This window comes from Procambarus clarkii, chromosome 64, assembly GCF_040958095.1.
Source record: "Procambarus clarkii isolate CNS0578487 chromosome 64, FALCON_Pclarkii_2.0, whole genome shotgun sequence".
Lineage (NCBI taxonomy): Eukaryota > Metazoa > Arthropoda > Malacostraca > Decapoda > Cambaridae > Procambarus > Procambarus clarkii.
Window position 1 is genome coordinate 26,553,242 of NC_091213.1, and position 15,112 is coordinate 26,568,353.

Genomic DNA, 15,112 nt, shown 5'->3' on the forward strand with positions numbered 1-15,112 from the left:
GTTGGAAGACACTGACTTAGAGTTAGTGCTTTCGGGAGGAGAAGCAGGGAAGGTCTCGCTGTGGAGGTATGGATCTTTAAGAGTGGAGATAGATACTAGCACAGTGGGGGGTGTACCTTTATACTTTTTCAAAAGATTGACGTGGCACAACTGGGTCCTCTGCCGCCTATCTGGAGTCTCAAGAACGTAGTTGTGGTTATTACTGCACTCCTTGATGCGGCAAATTCCTGAAAACTTATTTTGCAATGGAGAACCAGGGAACGGAAAATATGCTAAAACGAAGTCTCCTGCTTTAAATTTCCTGATTTTACTATGTTTGTCAAAATGAGTCGTCATCCTATCTTGAACTTTTACTAAATTATTTTTGGAAAATTTATGTACTCTCTAGAATGTGCTTTAAGTTTTGAAGAAACTGGGGCACATACAGAGGGTCAGTGAAGGTGGCATTACGTAGAGAGTCTTTAAAAGCTTTAAGAGGAGTACGGCACTTACGTCCGTAGAGCATCTCATAAGGAGACACTCCTAGAGACTCATTTGGGAGACTTCTGAAAATGCACATGATGATGTCAAGTTGTTTATCCCAGTCTTTCATAGTTTCATTGCAAAATTTCTTAAGGAGTGATTTTATTGTTTGGTGAATACGTTCAAGAGAACCCTGTGAAGCAGGATGATAGGGGCTGGACATTACCCGAGTGTTACGAACCCAAGTTCATCGTCAGAGCACAGAGCAGTGACGTCAACGCCATCTGTGAGTCCGCTCCCGAAACCCCCACGAAATGGACGACGCCATCTAGTGGTGGCAGGAATATGCCAGCTAGAAATGCTAGATTCTTGTCCTGGTAGCTCGTGAGGTAGCTGGTGCTGACCTCTGGTGAGGTGGTGCTAAGAACATTAGTGCCATCTATTGAGCTAGAAGCTGTACGTTCGTGTCTAAGCCAGTAAGTGATGTTTCCTAGTGGTTCCCATGTAGTGTCCCAGAGTACTGATGACGTGTCTGAATTCACAGAGTCAATGTGAGGCTGCTCTGATGTACGAAGAGTCAGTCTACCAAAGGCAGCCTAGGTCTCTACACCAGTCTGCTTCTCAGAAGCAATGAACCGCCGCCGGACAAGAATTGTAGAGTGTTCAACTGTCTGCCTGAGAAGTGGCAGTGATGGGATTCACCATACCCAGGGCTGGGTGGTGGAAGAGACAACCGACTGTGGAGTCGAAAGAGGAGAGTAACCAGTGAGTTACACGAAGCTCCTGCCTAGGGCTCGCAACCCTAGTATTCGCTCGTGAAGTGGCCTAACAGCGTGAGGCTGATTGGTACCTGCCAGCCCCTGTTGGACTGTTGTTGTGGGCCTTCACGACGAGGCACCTAGTGGAATTGTGATTTGGCTGGCCCGTGGCCAGGGTAGACTCATCGTTGTTTCCTGGTACCTGCAGAGAGTAGTGCCACGGAATAGGAAACCCGGCAAAAGACTGCACGGAGCGAGCATCGCCAAGTGTTGAAGAGTCTTCAGAGTGAGACGATGATGTACATAGTGTAGTGATATTTTCGTTTATGACTTTTATACATATATGGTGGTGGAAAGACTAATTATATCTAGTCAAAGTGACGAACTTGTGTATTTAATGTACCTCCCCTTTTTATTTTACTTGCATTTCTGAGCTCACCTCTTGAAAGCCTCTACTAACTTGGGGCCGGATACCCAAACTCTAATACCATCAGAAAAGAACCCGGTTGCGTCCCTTTAGGGCCGTAACACTGAGTGATGTTGAATTCTTCCAGTGTCTTCTTGAAGAGATCACTGGTGAAGTTGGTGCCAGTCACTTTGAATCTCCTGAAGAAATCCATATTGTGTAAAGATCTTCAACACTTGCTTCACCACAGTAGCAGCCGTAATATGTTCTTTACAGGAACTGCTATGGGGAATCTGGTGGTTGTACACAGGATGGTTAGTATATAAGCATTGCCAGAACTGGTCCGGGGTAAAGGACCAACACAGTCTATGATGAGTCTGTGAAAGGGTTCCGAAGGCACCGGGATAGAAATCAAAGGAGCCATGGGAATAGAGCAGTTAGGTTTTCCTGCCACCTGACATGTATGACACTGTTGTACATAAGTTTTTACATCTTTAATCATACCTGGCCAGTAATAGTCTTGTCAGATGGCGTGATAGGTTTTATTAAAACCGTAGTGAGAAAGGGCTCCATGGGCCAAGTGTAGAATATCGGGCCGTAGGCTGGTGGGAACTACTAGTTGATCGACATTAGCCCAATCGTCATCCTCCGTTAGGTTACTGGGTCGGTACCTGCCGTAGAGCAACTGATTCTCTATAAAGAACCCAAGAATACTATCAGATTGAGTCTCGGCCTGGAAGAATAATGGTGTTAATGAGGGATCCTCCCTCTGCAACTTACCCAACTCCAGCATAGTAAGATTCGGTGGTAGATTCTGATGGTCTTGAAGGACAGCTGGTGAAGCAGAGTCAGCTGGTTGCGGGCGTGCAGCTTGCGCACGGGTTGTCACCAAAACCGGAGGAGAGACTTCATCCCTTTCTTGGACCTCTGCTGGAATATACTTCAGGATGGGGTTTTCCACGACAGAGTTACATACCTGGGGTTTGTCCATGATGATCAAGTTGGAAGGTTGTAGATCTTCGACCAAGTTGTTGCCCAGAAGTTGTACCCCTGTCATTGGAAAAGGCTTTTCCCGGATGGCAACCTGGACTTCACCTTTCACGAAAGGACAATCCAGGTGGACTCTGGCGAGTGGATACGGAGTGGTAGCAGTGAGGTCAGCGATAAGGACCGTCTCCCCGGTGTAGGTGATGTTAGGCACAGCCGATTTCAAAATTATAGACTGAAGAGCAGCTGTGTCCCTCAAGATCTTCACTTTGAAACATCCCTCCGAATCTGTACTGTTGGCAGAGACAGTTCCAGGATACAGGTGTTTGCTGAAGAGAGAAAGATCATTAACAGGAACACCAACATTCATCACAGGCTTACCGGACTTAGGAGTCGGTTTGGGTTTAGGAGTTTCACTATAGCCTTTGTATTGGGTTTTTCCACATTTATCTATGGTATGTCCATAGAGCTTGCAATACCTACAATATAATTGAGAGGTTGCTTGATCGGTACTCACTTTGTCATAATTAGACCAAGACTTCTTACTGGAAGATGTCAGCTGTTAACCTGTGTATAAGACTAGGCGTCAGCCGACTTCGCACATCTGATGAGGTCGGTTTCCTCTTTGTCTGCTAAGTGAAGATGGATGGGAGCAGGAACACGTCGAAAGAATTCCTCGACTAGAATGAGGTTGACGAATTCTGAAAATGTAGAAACATGGGCTGCTTCCAGCCATTTCATTCAATATCTTTTCTTAGTATTGGCAAATTCTAAACAGGTGGTGACACTTGCCTTTATATAATCACGGAATTTTCGTCTGTAGCTTTCGGTGGAGAGAAGGTAGGCGTTTAAAACTGCTTGCTTTAGGGTCTGATAGTCATTCTCAGACGCTAAGGTACTGAGAGTAACCTCAGCTCTACCTGTGAGATGCACTCTGAGAAGTATAGACCACTGATCATTGGCCAGCTAAGTCTTTTAGCTAGGGCCTCAAAAGTAGTAAAAAACACATCTATCTGTGTCTCAATGAATGGTGGCATTAACTTACTTGCCTGGGAGATGGTAAAGCTTAATTGAAGTTTAGTTTTAGCTTGTTGGCACAGAGTGAGGTGTGTAGTTTCCAAGTCGAGTTCTCTTCTACGGTATTGTAGAGCATTATCAGCTTGCTTCTTACTGTGTACACGTAGTATCTCCAAATCACGTTCTTTTACTTCAAGCTGTTCCCTCTCACGCTCACGTTGTAGGGCAGCTTGGCGTTCCCGTTCTTCTTTCTTTAGGGCAGCCTCGCGTTTCTTTAGGGCAGCCTTGCGTTCCTTTAGGGCAGCCTCACGTTCCTTTAGGGCAGCTTTTCTTTCTGGAATTGTAGAGCTTCTTTTTGGTGTTCACGCTCTACTTTTGCTAGTTCTAACTTTAACTTCATAGCTGCCAGAGCATGCCGGTCTGCAATGGGATAGTCTTCGTGGGAATCAGTCTATAATTCCATTATCAAAGAGGTGGTCAAGGATAAGGTTATACAATTCACTTTTGTTTGCTCCATGGGGAACATCTAGTTGGTACGCATGTGCTAGAGTTTGTAATTCTGTCTTCCTTGGCACGAATTAAGTTCCCTACTTCATTTGCTGGATCACTACGAGATGCTGAGAGGCGAAACATTGTGAGATATCAAACAGACGTATAGAGATGATACCTGTGTTATTATAAGTGTCAGTAATAGGATGACGTGGCAACTGGTGACTATCCTGTGGGAAGTCAATCGTTAATGCGAAAACAATTAACGTTAATATTAGATGTTAAGTGATTAAATAATCAAAATGCAGGGAAATCTTGTACCCGGTACTCAATATATGAGAATAAGGGCAAGAAAATCCTACTAAAATAAATGAAACTTTGATAGTTTCAAAAGTGAAAGGAAGTCAAAAGACGTAGGGATACCTTGCCGGGTCTCTAGAGGACAGAAGCAAGGGGTTTCCTACTTAACTAGACGACACTTACAGAATTAGCGTTCTTTGTGCTCTGTAAAAGAATGCCAATTCCCTACCTGTGTAAGTATCATAATCTCTGACCGACGCGTAGGGGTGTGAGTGTCAACTGGTGACGAGAACTGCTGTTGAGGTCCAACTTCAAAAGCGTAGTCTGCGAGAGGAACTATGGCCCTCTATATCCTCCTTCGGTCGAATTGCAGAAGATAGGGTACGTGTTCTGAAGACAAACCAAAGTACCAGGGTACCAAAGGGGATCTGCCGAAAATGGGAAATATTCTAGGGACGAGAAAGGTGGAATACACGAGTAATAACACCGACGGATGAACAACCAATTAAGAGAGTGACTGTGGCCACCAGACGCCACGTAATCCACAGTCATCCAACACTCATAAAATATTACACTCGGTAAGCACAAAATACACAGCACCATAAAAATTATTGAAAGTTATGAAATTAGTGAAGTAGCTACGTGTAACAAAGCCAAGTACACTTACTACAAATTGAAATGACTGGTCTAGTATCATTGCCTGAGTGAAGCTCCTAGGACAGGCCCCCATTAATGTGACGAGAAATATAGGTGTTAAGGCAGTCTTCTCTATAGCTGGTGGAAATGCCAATCAAATTAGAAAAAAAAAGAGAAAAAAAAATGACTGCTTGGCGGGTGTCTTTCTGTGGTAAAGTGAGAGGGGAAAAACATGCAAAACAAATCTTAAAAATAATGAACTCTAATTTACTTTAAACAAATACAAACAAAATAAAGATATTCCCTTGGCTATGTACAGTGCTGATCAAAACAAAGACAAAACACAATATAAAATAAAATAATGGTTACGTTACTCTACAATTAGCAAGACAAAAAATTAGTAAATGGTGCTGATAATATTGGCTGGCTGAAACCTCCACTTAGTATACGGGACGTATGCTTAGATAGAAGCGTCAGCTCTAGAGCACAAAGAATATTCAGAGGCCAACAGCTCGTGCAAGACTATATATGGGCAGTGCAGATGGCGCTGGAGTCGCGTGAAGTCGCTGATTCACCAATAGGGAGAGCGTTGGCTTGAAGTTTTTTTTTTTTTTTTTTTTTACTTTTACATGCAGAGCATGCAAATTAAATACAATAAAAATACAGAATACATAAAGGAAAACAATAGACCACCGGCCAGAAGGGCCGACAGCATAGCACAACAAAACACATACACAAGAAAAACATGAAAAATACAGCATACATCAAAGCACAAAACAGAATACAATGGCAATCCAACAATCACAGTACAAAACAACACCTCCAGAAAAACAAAACATACAACAAGAGGCATAGCAGGAAACAGAACAGTGCAAACACAATGCTGTCCAAACACGTACAACAGGTAAAGCAACATAAAATCAATACATTAATAAAAAAACACACACCAAGCCATCCGCCCCATAAACAAAAGGCGAGGCCAAAATAAACAATTACAATAAACACGCACACCTGAAAACAAAACAGGCATAAACACAACAACTAGCCTGAAGGACCAAGAATGCAACAACAAAGTACATCAAGAAACAAACAAATCAATACACAACCATACAAAGTCACTAAACACCGGCCTGAAGGGCCGACATCAAAAACACAAGAAAACAAAAGAAAAATACAACAAAACATCACAACACCACACCAAACACACAGCAAGCACACAGACTACGAAAAGATCTCATACTTGTCCGGCCACTCGTCCGCCGGGAAGCGAATACAATACGCCTCCCAAAGTAACATAATGTCCTCCGAAACATGGTCACTATTGAGCGTACGAGGATCGGGCATTAACTCTGGCACACCTACAATAAAACACTTAGCCCGACGAATCCAGATAGTAGAAGGGCACCACGGATCAGGACGCACACGGTCAACAATTTCAAAATTCAACGGATGGTCAGCATCAATCGCCACTCCGGAGGCCAAGATGAGAGGGAGAGGCACCTTCCCATATGGCCGGGCAATGGGCAGCACACTGGGAGCCTCCTCAGCTGCCTCACAGGGCCCCTCGTCAACCACTGAACGTTGTACCTGCTGGGACCCCCCACGCTTGGCATCCTTTTTCAGCACCAGCTTGATGCCTCGGCTCGCACCAGGATCCACACCATCCACGCCTGTAGGAGCAACCACCTCCCACTGCGGAGAACCTTCTGCAGGAGAAAGAACAGGAGGTAAATTAGACGCACAACCATCGTCAACAGCTGACACATGGACATCAGCCACCACCAGCGTCGTAGAGCACGAAGCACCCGGAATCGCCACACCATCTCCCGAAGCTCCACCCGCGTCGTAGTCCTCCATATCAGCCCAAGCAGTAGAAGAGCGCCTAGAACGCTTGGGCACTGGCCGCACATCCTCACAGCCGGAGGAGGACCCAGAACCATGGCCCTCACGAACCGGGCGAACCACCGCCCGTCGCAGTACTGCAGCAGCCTCAACCACGTGGGGAACCGGGCCGCACACAACAGGATGCTCCGCAGCCCACCCAACACCCAGCACAGCCGGAACACCTGGCGAGGGTGCAGGACCAGGCGCAGCAGCAGGAGTTGAGGAAGACGTAGACGCACTCGGCTGAGGGACAACAAGCACCGGGGGCATGTCGGGTGATGCTGGAGGGGCCGCATCAGCAGCGACTGGGACCTGCTCCACTTCATCCCCGGAATCCACGCCCTGAGGGAGCGGCGGGAAATCCTCCTCCCGGAATAAGTTAACAGGTGCAGCAGGGGTCTCAGAGCACCCGGCAGCCTGATGCCCTAACTGGCAACACCGGAAACAAGTACGGGGCTGCCGGGTATAATACACCCGAACGTAGTAGCCCAGCAGCCGGACAGAAGATGGGATATCCGACCGCAGGCGCATACCTAATGTACGGACGTTGGTCTGCTTCCCAGCATACTTCCCCGAGGACAGCTTGTTCACCCGCACACTGATGACTACACCATACCTCCCGAAGAAGCGCCGGAGAAGGTCTTCAGGGAACTCCAGGGGCGCACCGTGCACACTGACATATGTCAGGGCACCACTTCGGTCCGAGATCGTAACGGAGCCGGCGCCATCCGGCAACTGCAATGAACGCCCCTCGTTCCGCCGGAGGAAGTCCCGATACTCCTCCTCCCCCACGAACTTGACAATCACCCGGTGGGCCGTAACAAGCTCAACGCCATACACAGCTTCCACCGGGACACGAAGCATGTCGCACATAACTAACTCAATGGCCGGATAACCAGCCTTACACAAGAATTCCAGGCCCACGGAATTTACCCGCAACACAGGAGGAATGGCCAGGCCCCCCATGTCAAAACGGCCACGTCAGCACGCAGCCAGGCAGGCAACAACACTGGACAGGGAGGGTAAGAGACCTCCACACCTCCTGCCGGCGAAAACTGCAACCTCCCCAAACTGCCGGAGTGTTCAGACGACACGTCTTCACCCTACGGCTGCTCCGGTGGAACTCTGTTGGCTTGAAGTGGTAGTTTGGTGATCGACGAGGGTGGTGCAGCGACAGTGAGGAAGGGGGGGGGGTGGAGTGAGTGTACCTCCGTGTAGAAACGTCTGTTATTCCACTTCTATAATATTCTTGAATGTGGTATCTTGATGTTGCAGATGTATAGAAGTAACGAGATGTAGGAAAGAGCAGGCTAAATCTCTATTGAAAGAGATTAGTCACTAATATATATATATTTCCCTCCAATGCGTTATGTGCGGTTCCCTCCGAGGCTATGGGTCCCTCTTCTTCCAGCCAGAGGTGGTACTCCCTTCTTTATATATATTTTATATATATATATATATATATATATATATATATATATATATATATATATATATATATATATATATTTATATATATATATAATGTATATAATGTATATATATATTAGTTTATTTTGGTTGCAGTATTTCTTGTAAACATATGTTGTTGAATATGACCAACAGGGTAAGATTATTCATTCTAACACGAATCATCTCAATATTTCTTATGTCTTTCTTAATTCTTGAGGGTAATTGAAAAACTGACTCAACAAAATTCATTCTTCTATTTTTGGTCTGACGCCTGAATGCGTTTCGTAATGCTTATTACATTTTCAAAGACTTGTTTACACATAACATACACTATACCTATACTTGTTTTGGGTGAGGTGATATAGCACAAAAGTTTTGGGTGAGGTACGAAAGCTATGACAGAACACGAATCAATGGGTATAAATTGGGTATGAAAACATAAGAATGGAAGTATCTGCAGAAGGCCTATTGGCCTATACTTCCTCTTGCTGACCTCCCTCCCCGCTCAGCTTGTTGTTGCCGTGAGGGGGGCTTAGTGGGCGGCTGCCGGAGTGTGATGCTCCTTGGGACAGTCCTCTGTCCTTTTCTAGCCATGTGCTCCTGCTGCCGTCCTCTCCAATTATGCTGAGCACCTTTTCCTTCTCCTTCTGTTTCGTTTTTCTCCCCCTCTTCTCCTATCTGCTTGCCGTTTCCTGCCGACCTTTTGCTTGTTCTGGTTCTTCCCTTGTACTTCTTCTATTTTGACGCCCGGGTGCTTGAGGAGGCATACTCTTGCACCCGTAGAACTGTAGTACCCGACGTCGAGAGCGAGGGGAACCTTTTATTGTCAATCTCCCTTTCGTCACTGAACCCGATCTCGACGGACTGTCGGTTCTTAATGTGGCGTTTGTGGGGCGTATACTCACGACGCACCCCTAGGGGGCCCCGGCATGATCGGCGATAGCTTCTTGTTGGGTGTCCTGCCTCTAATTGTGGCTCCATGGTGGGTGTGGGGGCATATTCGTGAATGAATTTTCCTTTTCGTAGCGATGATAACCCCTGTTTCGGCTGTTTCTACTTTACCTTCTCAGGCTCGTGGGGTGGGCGACCAAGCCCCCGAGTCAGTCCGTGTTGGAAGACCGGGCTCTGTAGCCTCTGCTGCATTGGGCCCCAACCTTGCTCCTCCTTTGGCCTCTCTGACTCCTTCCCTTGGCTCCCCTCCCTCCTCTGTGGTTGGGTCGAGCCCCAAGCCCCCAGTGGTGACTACCTCATTCCCTGGCGCGGCTCCATCTCTAGTTGTAACTACTGCGCCTTTTACCCCCTCTCTCTTTGGGGGTTCTCACCACCGTCCTCGTCACGGCCGCCATCGCTCGATTCCTTCCAGTTCTGCTACCTATTAAGCCTTGTTTGGTCCTGCTTCGTGGGCCAAATATTTTGATCTCCTCCCTCTTGATTCTGCGCCTCCTGATGATTTCTCCCTCCATCGACATCTCGTTGATTCCGTGGATGCCTCCGTTACTTTCAACCCCACTCGTCTCGGTACACGTGTCGTTGCTGCTCCTTCTCAGGATGCTGCTTCCCGCTTGGCTGCCTTATCCTGCCTTGGCGAGACCCCTGTTCCGGTCTTGAAGAATGCTCAGTTTAATGCCAGTGTTAGCACTATTCTACTCCCGCCCCATGTTGCAACCGGTGTTCGGGACCTGCGCGACTGCCACGACGATATTCGACATATCCTTGCTTCCCACGGCCATTCTATTCTCCAGGTGGACACGTTTACTTGTCCCCCTCATGGTAGTCGCCGTCAACCCCTCCGGGTTGTGAAGATTACCTTTGATGGTAGGACCCTTCCACCCTCTGTTATTCTTGCTGGTGCCAGGTGCTCTGTCCGGGAGTACATTCCTTCTCCTCTGCTCTGCAACAAGTGCTGGAGGTTTGGGCATGGTGCCCTCCGCTGCTCCTGGACTGTCTCTCTCTGTCCTTTGTGTGGTGGCGAAGGTCACTCTAATTCGGAGTACACTTCTCCCCAGGCTCGTTGCCTCAACTGTGGTGAGGCCCATCCTACCTTCTCCCGTGCATGTGTCCATTACAAGCTTGAGGCAGCCGTCCTCAACTTGAAGCACCGGGAGCGTTTATCTTTTCCTGAGGCGAGATGCCAGGTTCGCCGGCTCCCGCCTTATGCTAATATCTCTTATGCTCGCGTGTTGCGCTCTTCCTCTCCTCGTCCTTCCCACCTTCCTCAGACTCACAACAGTTTCCGGGCCTTGGACCCTGATACGCCCACTGCCCCCTCCTCTGTTCCTTTGAGTTCTCTCCTGAAGGATCCACCTCCTGGTCCTCTGTCTGGAGTTCCCCTTCTTTCTACCCGGTCTGTCTTGTATCCTGTGTCTTCTTCCTCGTCTCCCTCCGTTCCTCCTTCCCATCCTTCCCCTCCGTCTCTTGACTCTCCCCGCCGCCTGTCGGTGCGGGCTGATGTCCATCGCTCTCCAAACGGCCGTCATGTGTGCTCTCGTTCAGCTTCTCCTGTTGAGACGCTAGAATCCGTTGCCCAGTACGTGGTTGCTGGGACACCTGTCTCTTTAAGTCAGAAGCGTAAGCCTGGCTCCTCTCCTTCCTCCTCCCCGGCGGGTAAGAAGGTTTCGCTTTCTTCCTCGGCCCCTACTTCTGCCTCTCTCGCTCCATTCCCTCCCATTTCGGTGGTTTCGCCCGCTGTTCCTGCTATGGAGGTTTCTTTAGCCCCCGCTTCCCTCTCGGTTGCTGCCCTTGCTGAGGTGCGCTCCCCTCTTTCTACCCCCCCTCTTTCTACCCCCCCCCTCTTCCTGCTGCTGTCCTTGACTGCTCCCCTCCGTTGTCTCCTCTTCCTCCTCCGGACCCCGCCTGCCCGCCTCTGGTCTGTTCTCCCGCTTCCTTCCCTCCGTCTTTGCTCAGTTTACCCATGCCCCCAAATCCTGACTTTGCTGACCCTGATCCTGACCCTGATATTCTTTAAAGTGCTGTGTTGCTCTTTCGCCTTTGTTTCTTCCTTGTTCTCTGTTGTTGTCCTTTCCCTTCTCGTCGATGTCTATTCTTCAATGGAACGTTCGAGGTTATTAAGCCAATTTCCTCGAACTCCAACTTCTGATTTCGCGGTTTTCGCCCCTTTGTGTCTGTCTCCAAAAGCCGATGCTTGGTGCTCGTCCTGGTCGTTTTCGTGGCTATTCCTTTCTCTCCCCCCTCCCCTCCTCAGTCTTTGCTGGGGCTCCTAATTCTTCTGCTCTCTTGATTCGCGCTGATGTTCCCTTTGTTCCTTTACTTTTTCCTTTGCCTCTCCATTGTTCTGCTCCTCGTATCTTTGTGGGGAAATGGTACACAGTTTGTTCCATTTATCTCCCCCCGAGTGTCCCGCTTTCTCTTCCTGATTTGAAACACCTCCTAGACTCCTTGCCGGAGCCTGTGCTCCTGCTGGGTGACTTCAATTGTCGTCATTCTCTTTGGGGTGACGTTCTAACGAATACCCGGGGTCGCCTTCTTGAGCCGTTTCTCCTCTCTTCTTCCCTGTCTCTTCTGAATTCTGGTGAGCCCACTCATTTGGACTCTCGGACTCGCACCCTTTCTTGTCTTGATCTTTCTCTCTGCTCTTCTTCTCTTTACTTAGATTTCACGTGGCAGGTTCTTGATGACCTCCATGGCAGTGATCATTTCCCCATCCTTGTTTCCTTTTTCTCTTTTCGCCCTTCCCTCTCTTTCCCTAGGTGGCAGTTTGCTAAGGCGGACTGGACCCTATTTACCCTCAGTGCTGCTCCCTCTCCCTTCTGCCTCTCTCTCGCGCTCTCCTCCTTTTTCATGACACTGTCTTCAACGCTGCTCTCTGCTCTATTCCTCGCTCTTCCTCTCGGGGTCCACGGAAGTGCGTTCCCTGGTGGAATGCGGACTGTGCTCGGGCTGTCCGCTGTAAGCGTGCTGCCTGGAAGAGGCACCGCCGTAGGCAGACGACCGATTCTTTTATTCTCTTTCGGAAAGCGAGTGCGGTGGCTCATAGGGCCATCCATACGACTAAACGTGACTGTTGGGCATCTTATGTCTCAACAATTACGTCCGAAACTCCTCTGCCCCAGATCTGGAAGTGTATCCGCATGATAGCGGGTTAGTTCGTTCCCGATGTTTCACCGGTCCTTCACCTCCATGATACTCTTGTGGCAGACCCGTTGCAGGTCGCTTCCGTACTGGGTTCCCACTTTTCTTCTGTTAGCTCTGGTCTTCATTTTCCCCAATTTTTCCATCTTCGTAAACCTGTCCTTGAGTCTCGTCCTGTAGATTTCTGCACTCGTCTTCAGCTTCCCTATAATGATCCCTTCTCTCTCTCTGAACTTCGTTCTGCCCTGGCCCTCTGCGGTTCTACGGCGGCGGGCTCCGATGGTATTCATTATGAGATGCATCGACATCTCCCTCCGTGCACGTCTCAGTATTTACTGAGTCTGTATAATCGGATCTGGGAGTCGTCGTCAGTCCCTGAGGACTGGCTCGATGCCGTTGTCCTCCCTGTTCGCAAACCGGGGTCTCTGGGTACTTCCCCTAAGGACTTTCGCCCTATTGCCCTCACAAGTTGTGTCTGCAAGCTCTTTGAACTTATGGTCAACGTTCGTTTGATGTGGTTCTTAGAGCACTATCGCCACCTCTCCCCTTCTCAATTTGGTTTTCGCAAGTGCCGCAGCACAACAGATGTCCTGGTGAACTTGGAGACCTATATTCGTACTGCTTTTGCTGCGAAGACCTCCGTTGTTGCCGTCCTTTTTGACCTGGAAAAGGCTTACGACACCACTTGGCGATATCATATTCTATCTCAACTTCATTCTTTTGGCCTTCGTCGTCATCTCCCTCTCTTTCTCCACAGCTTCCTCTCTCGTCGTTCCTTTCGTGTGCGCCTTGGTACCGCTCTCTCTGCCTCTTTTCGGCAATACGAAGGTGTGCCCCAGGGTAGTGTTCTGAGCACTACTCTTTTTCTGGTTGCCCTCAATGGTCTTCTTTCCTCTCTTCCTTCAGGTGTTTTCTCCGCTCTCTATGTCGATGATCTTACCCTTTGCTGTCAGCGTGATGATTCGCCTCTCCTTCAGCGCCGGCTTCAACTTGCAATTGATGCCGTGTCGTCTTGGGCCACCAATCATGGCTTCAAGTTCTCTACTTCTAAGACTTGTGCCATGACTTTTACGCGGAAACGTTTCATTCTTCGTCCCTCTTTGTCACTTTATGGTCATCCCCTTGAGTACAAAGATTCCGCGCAGCTTTTGGGGTAATTCCTTGACACTCGTTTGTCTTGGTCTCCCCATATCTCTTACCTCCGTGTTGAGTGCTCTAAGGCCCTTATCCTCCTTCGGGTCTTGTCCCATACTTCTTGGGGGGCAGATAGGTGCACTCTCCTTGCTTTACATTCCTCTCTCGTCCTGTCTAAGCTCGATTATGGTTGCCCTGCTTACTCATCTGCTTCTCCTTCTACTCTTCGCCGTCTTGATGCTTTGCACCATACTGGGTTGCGCCTCAGTTCTGGTGCCTTTCGTTCGACTCCCGTCCTTAGCTTGTATGTTGACACTGGCTTCCTGTCTCTCCAAGACCGCCGTGATCGCTACTGTCTTCGCAATCTTGCGCGGTCCTTACAACATCCTTCCTCTCGCCTCTGTTGTGCTTTAACTTTTACCCCTCCTGCGGTTCCTGTTCCTCTTCACCTCCTCCCTCTTTCTGTCCGGTTATCTCGCCTACAGGATTCTCTTTCCGTTCATATTTCTAATGTTTCTCCTCGTGTTGTTCCTTCTTTGCCCCCGTGGAGAGTCCCTCTTCCGCGGTTTTGTACTTCCTTGACCCGTATCAATAAAGCTTTTACCCCTCCTATGGTTCTAAAACGCCTTTTCCTTGAGCACTTTTCTTCTCACTCCCGCTCCGTTTCTGTCTTCACCGATGGGTCTAAGTCTGCAGACGGTGTTGGCTACTCTGTTGTTTTTCCTGATCGCACTTATATGTGTCGCTTACCTCCGGAGACTAGCATCTTTACAGCGGAGCTTTATGCTATTCTCTATGCTCTTCGTCTCCTGCTTTCTCGTTGTCAGTCTTCCTTTGTAGTTGTTGTTGACTCTCGTAGTGCCCTCATGGCTCTCGGGTCCTTTAATCCGGTTCATCCAGTAGTTGTCAAGATCCAGCATTGGCTGTTTCTTGTTCACAGTAAATTTAAGTTGGTTGAGTTTTGTTGGGTTCCCAGCCATATTGGTGTCTTTAAATGAGCGTGCGGATGCTGCCGCCAAGGAAGCTGTCCGCTCTTGTCCCATCTCTCGTAAAGGTATTTCATATTCCGACTTTTACCCGGTTATCCATTCCTCCGTCCTTACCCGTTGGCAGGCTTCTTGGTCGTCTGTTACTGATAATAAACTATGTACTCTTAAATGTTGTGTTTCCTCGTGGCCGTCCTCCTACCATCGTAACTGGCGATGGGAAACAGCTCTGGCGAGGTTGCGTATTGGCCATACTCGCTTAACCCATGGTCACTTGATGGAGCGCTGCCCTGCTCCTTATTGTCCTAGTTGCATTGTCCCTCTTACGGTCGTGTATGTCCTTCTTGAATGTCCTGACTTCCAGGACGAGCGTATGTCTTGCTTTCCGACCGCCCCTCGCGGTCACCTGTCCCTCGATAGAATTCTTGGTGACTCGGATACTTTTGATATCGTTCGCCTTATGCGTTTTTGTTCTCGTATTGGCATCCTTGGTGATATTTAGCGCCCTCTGA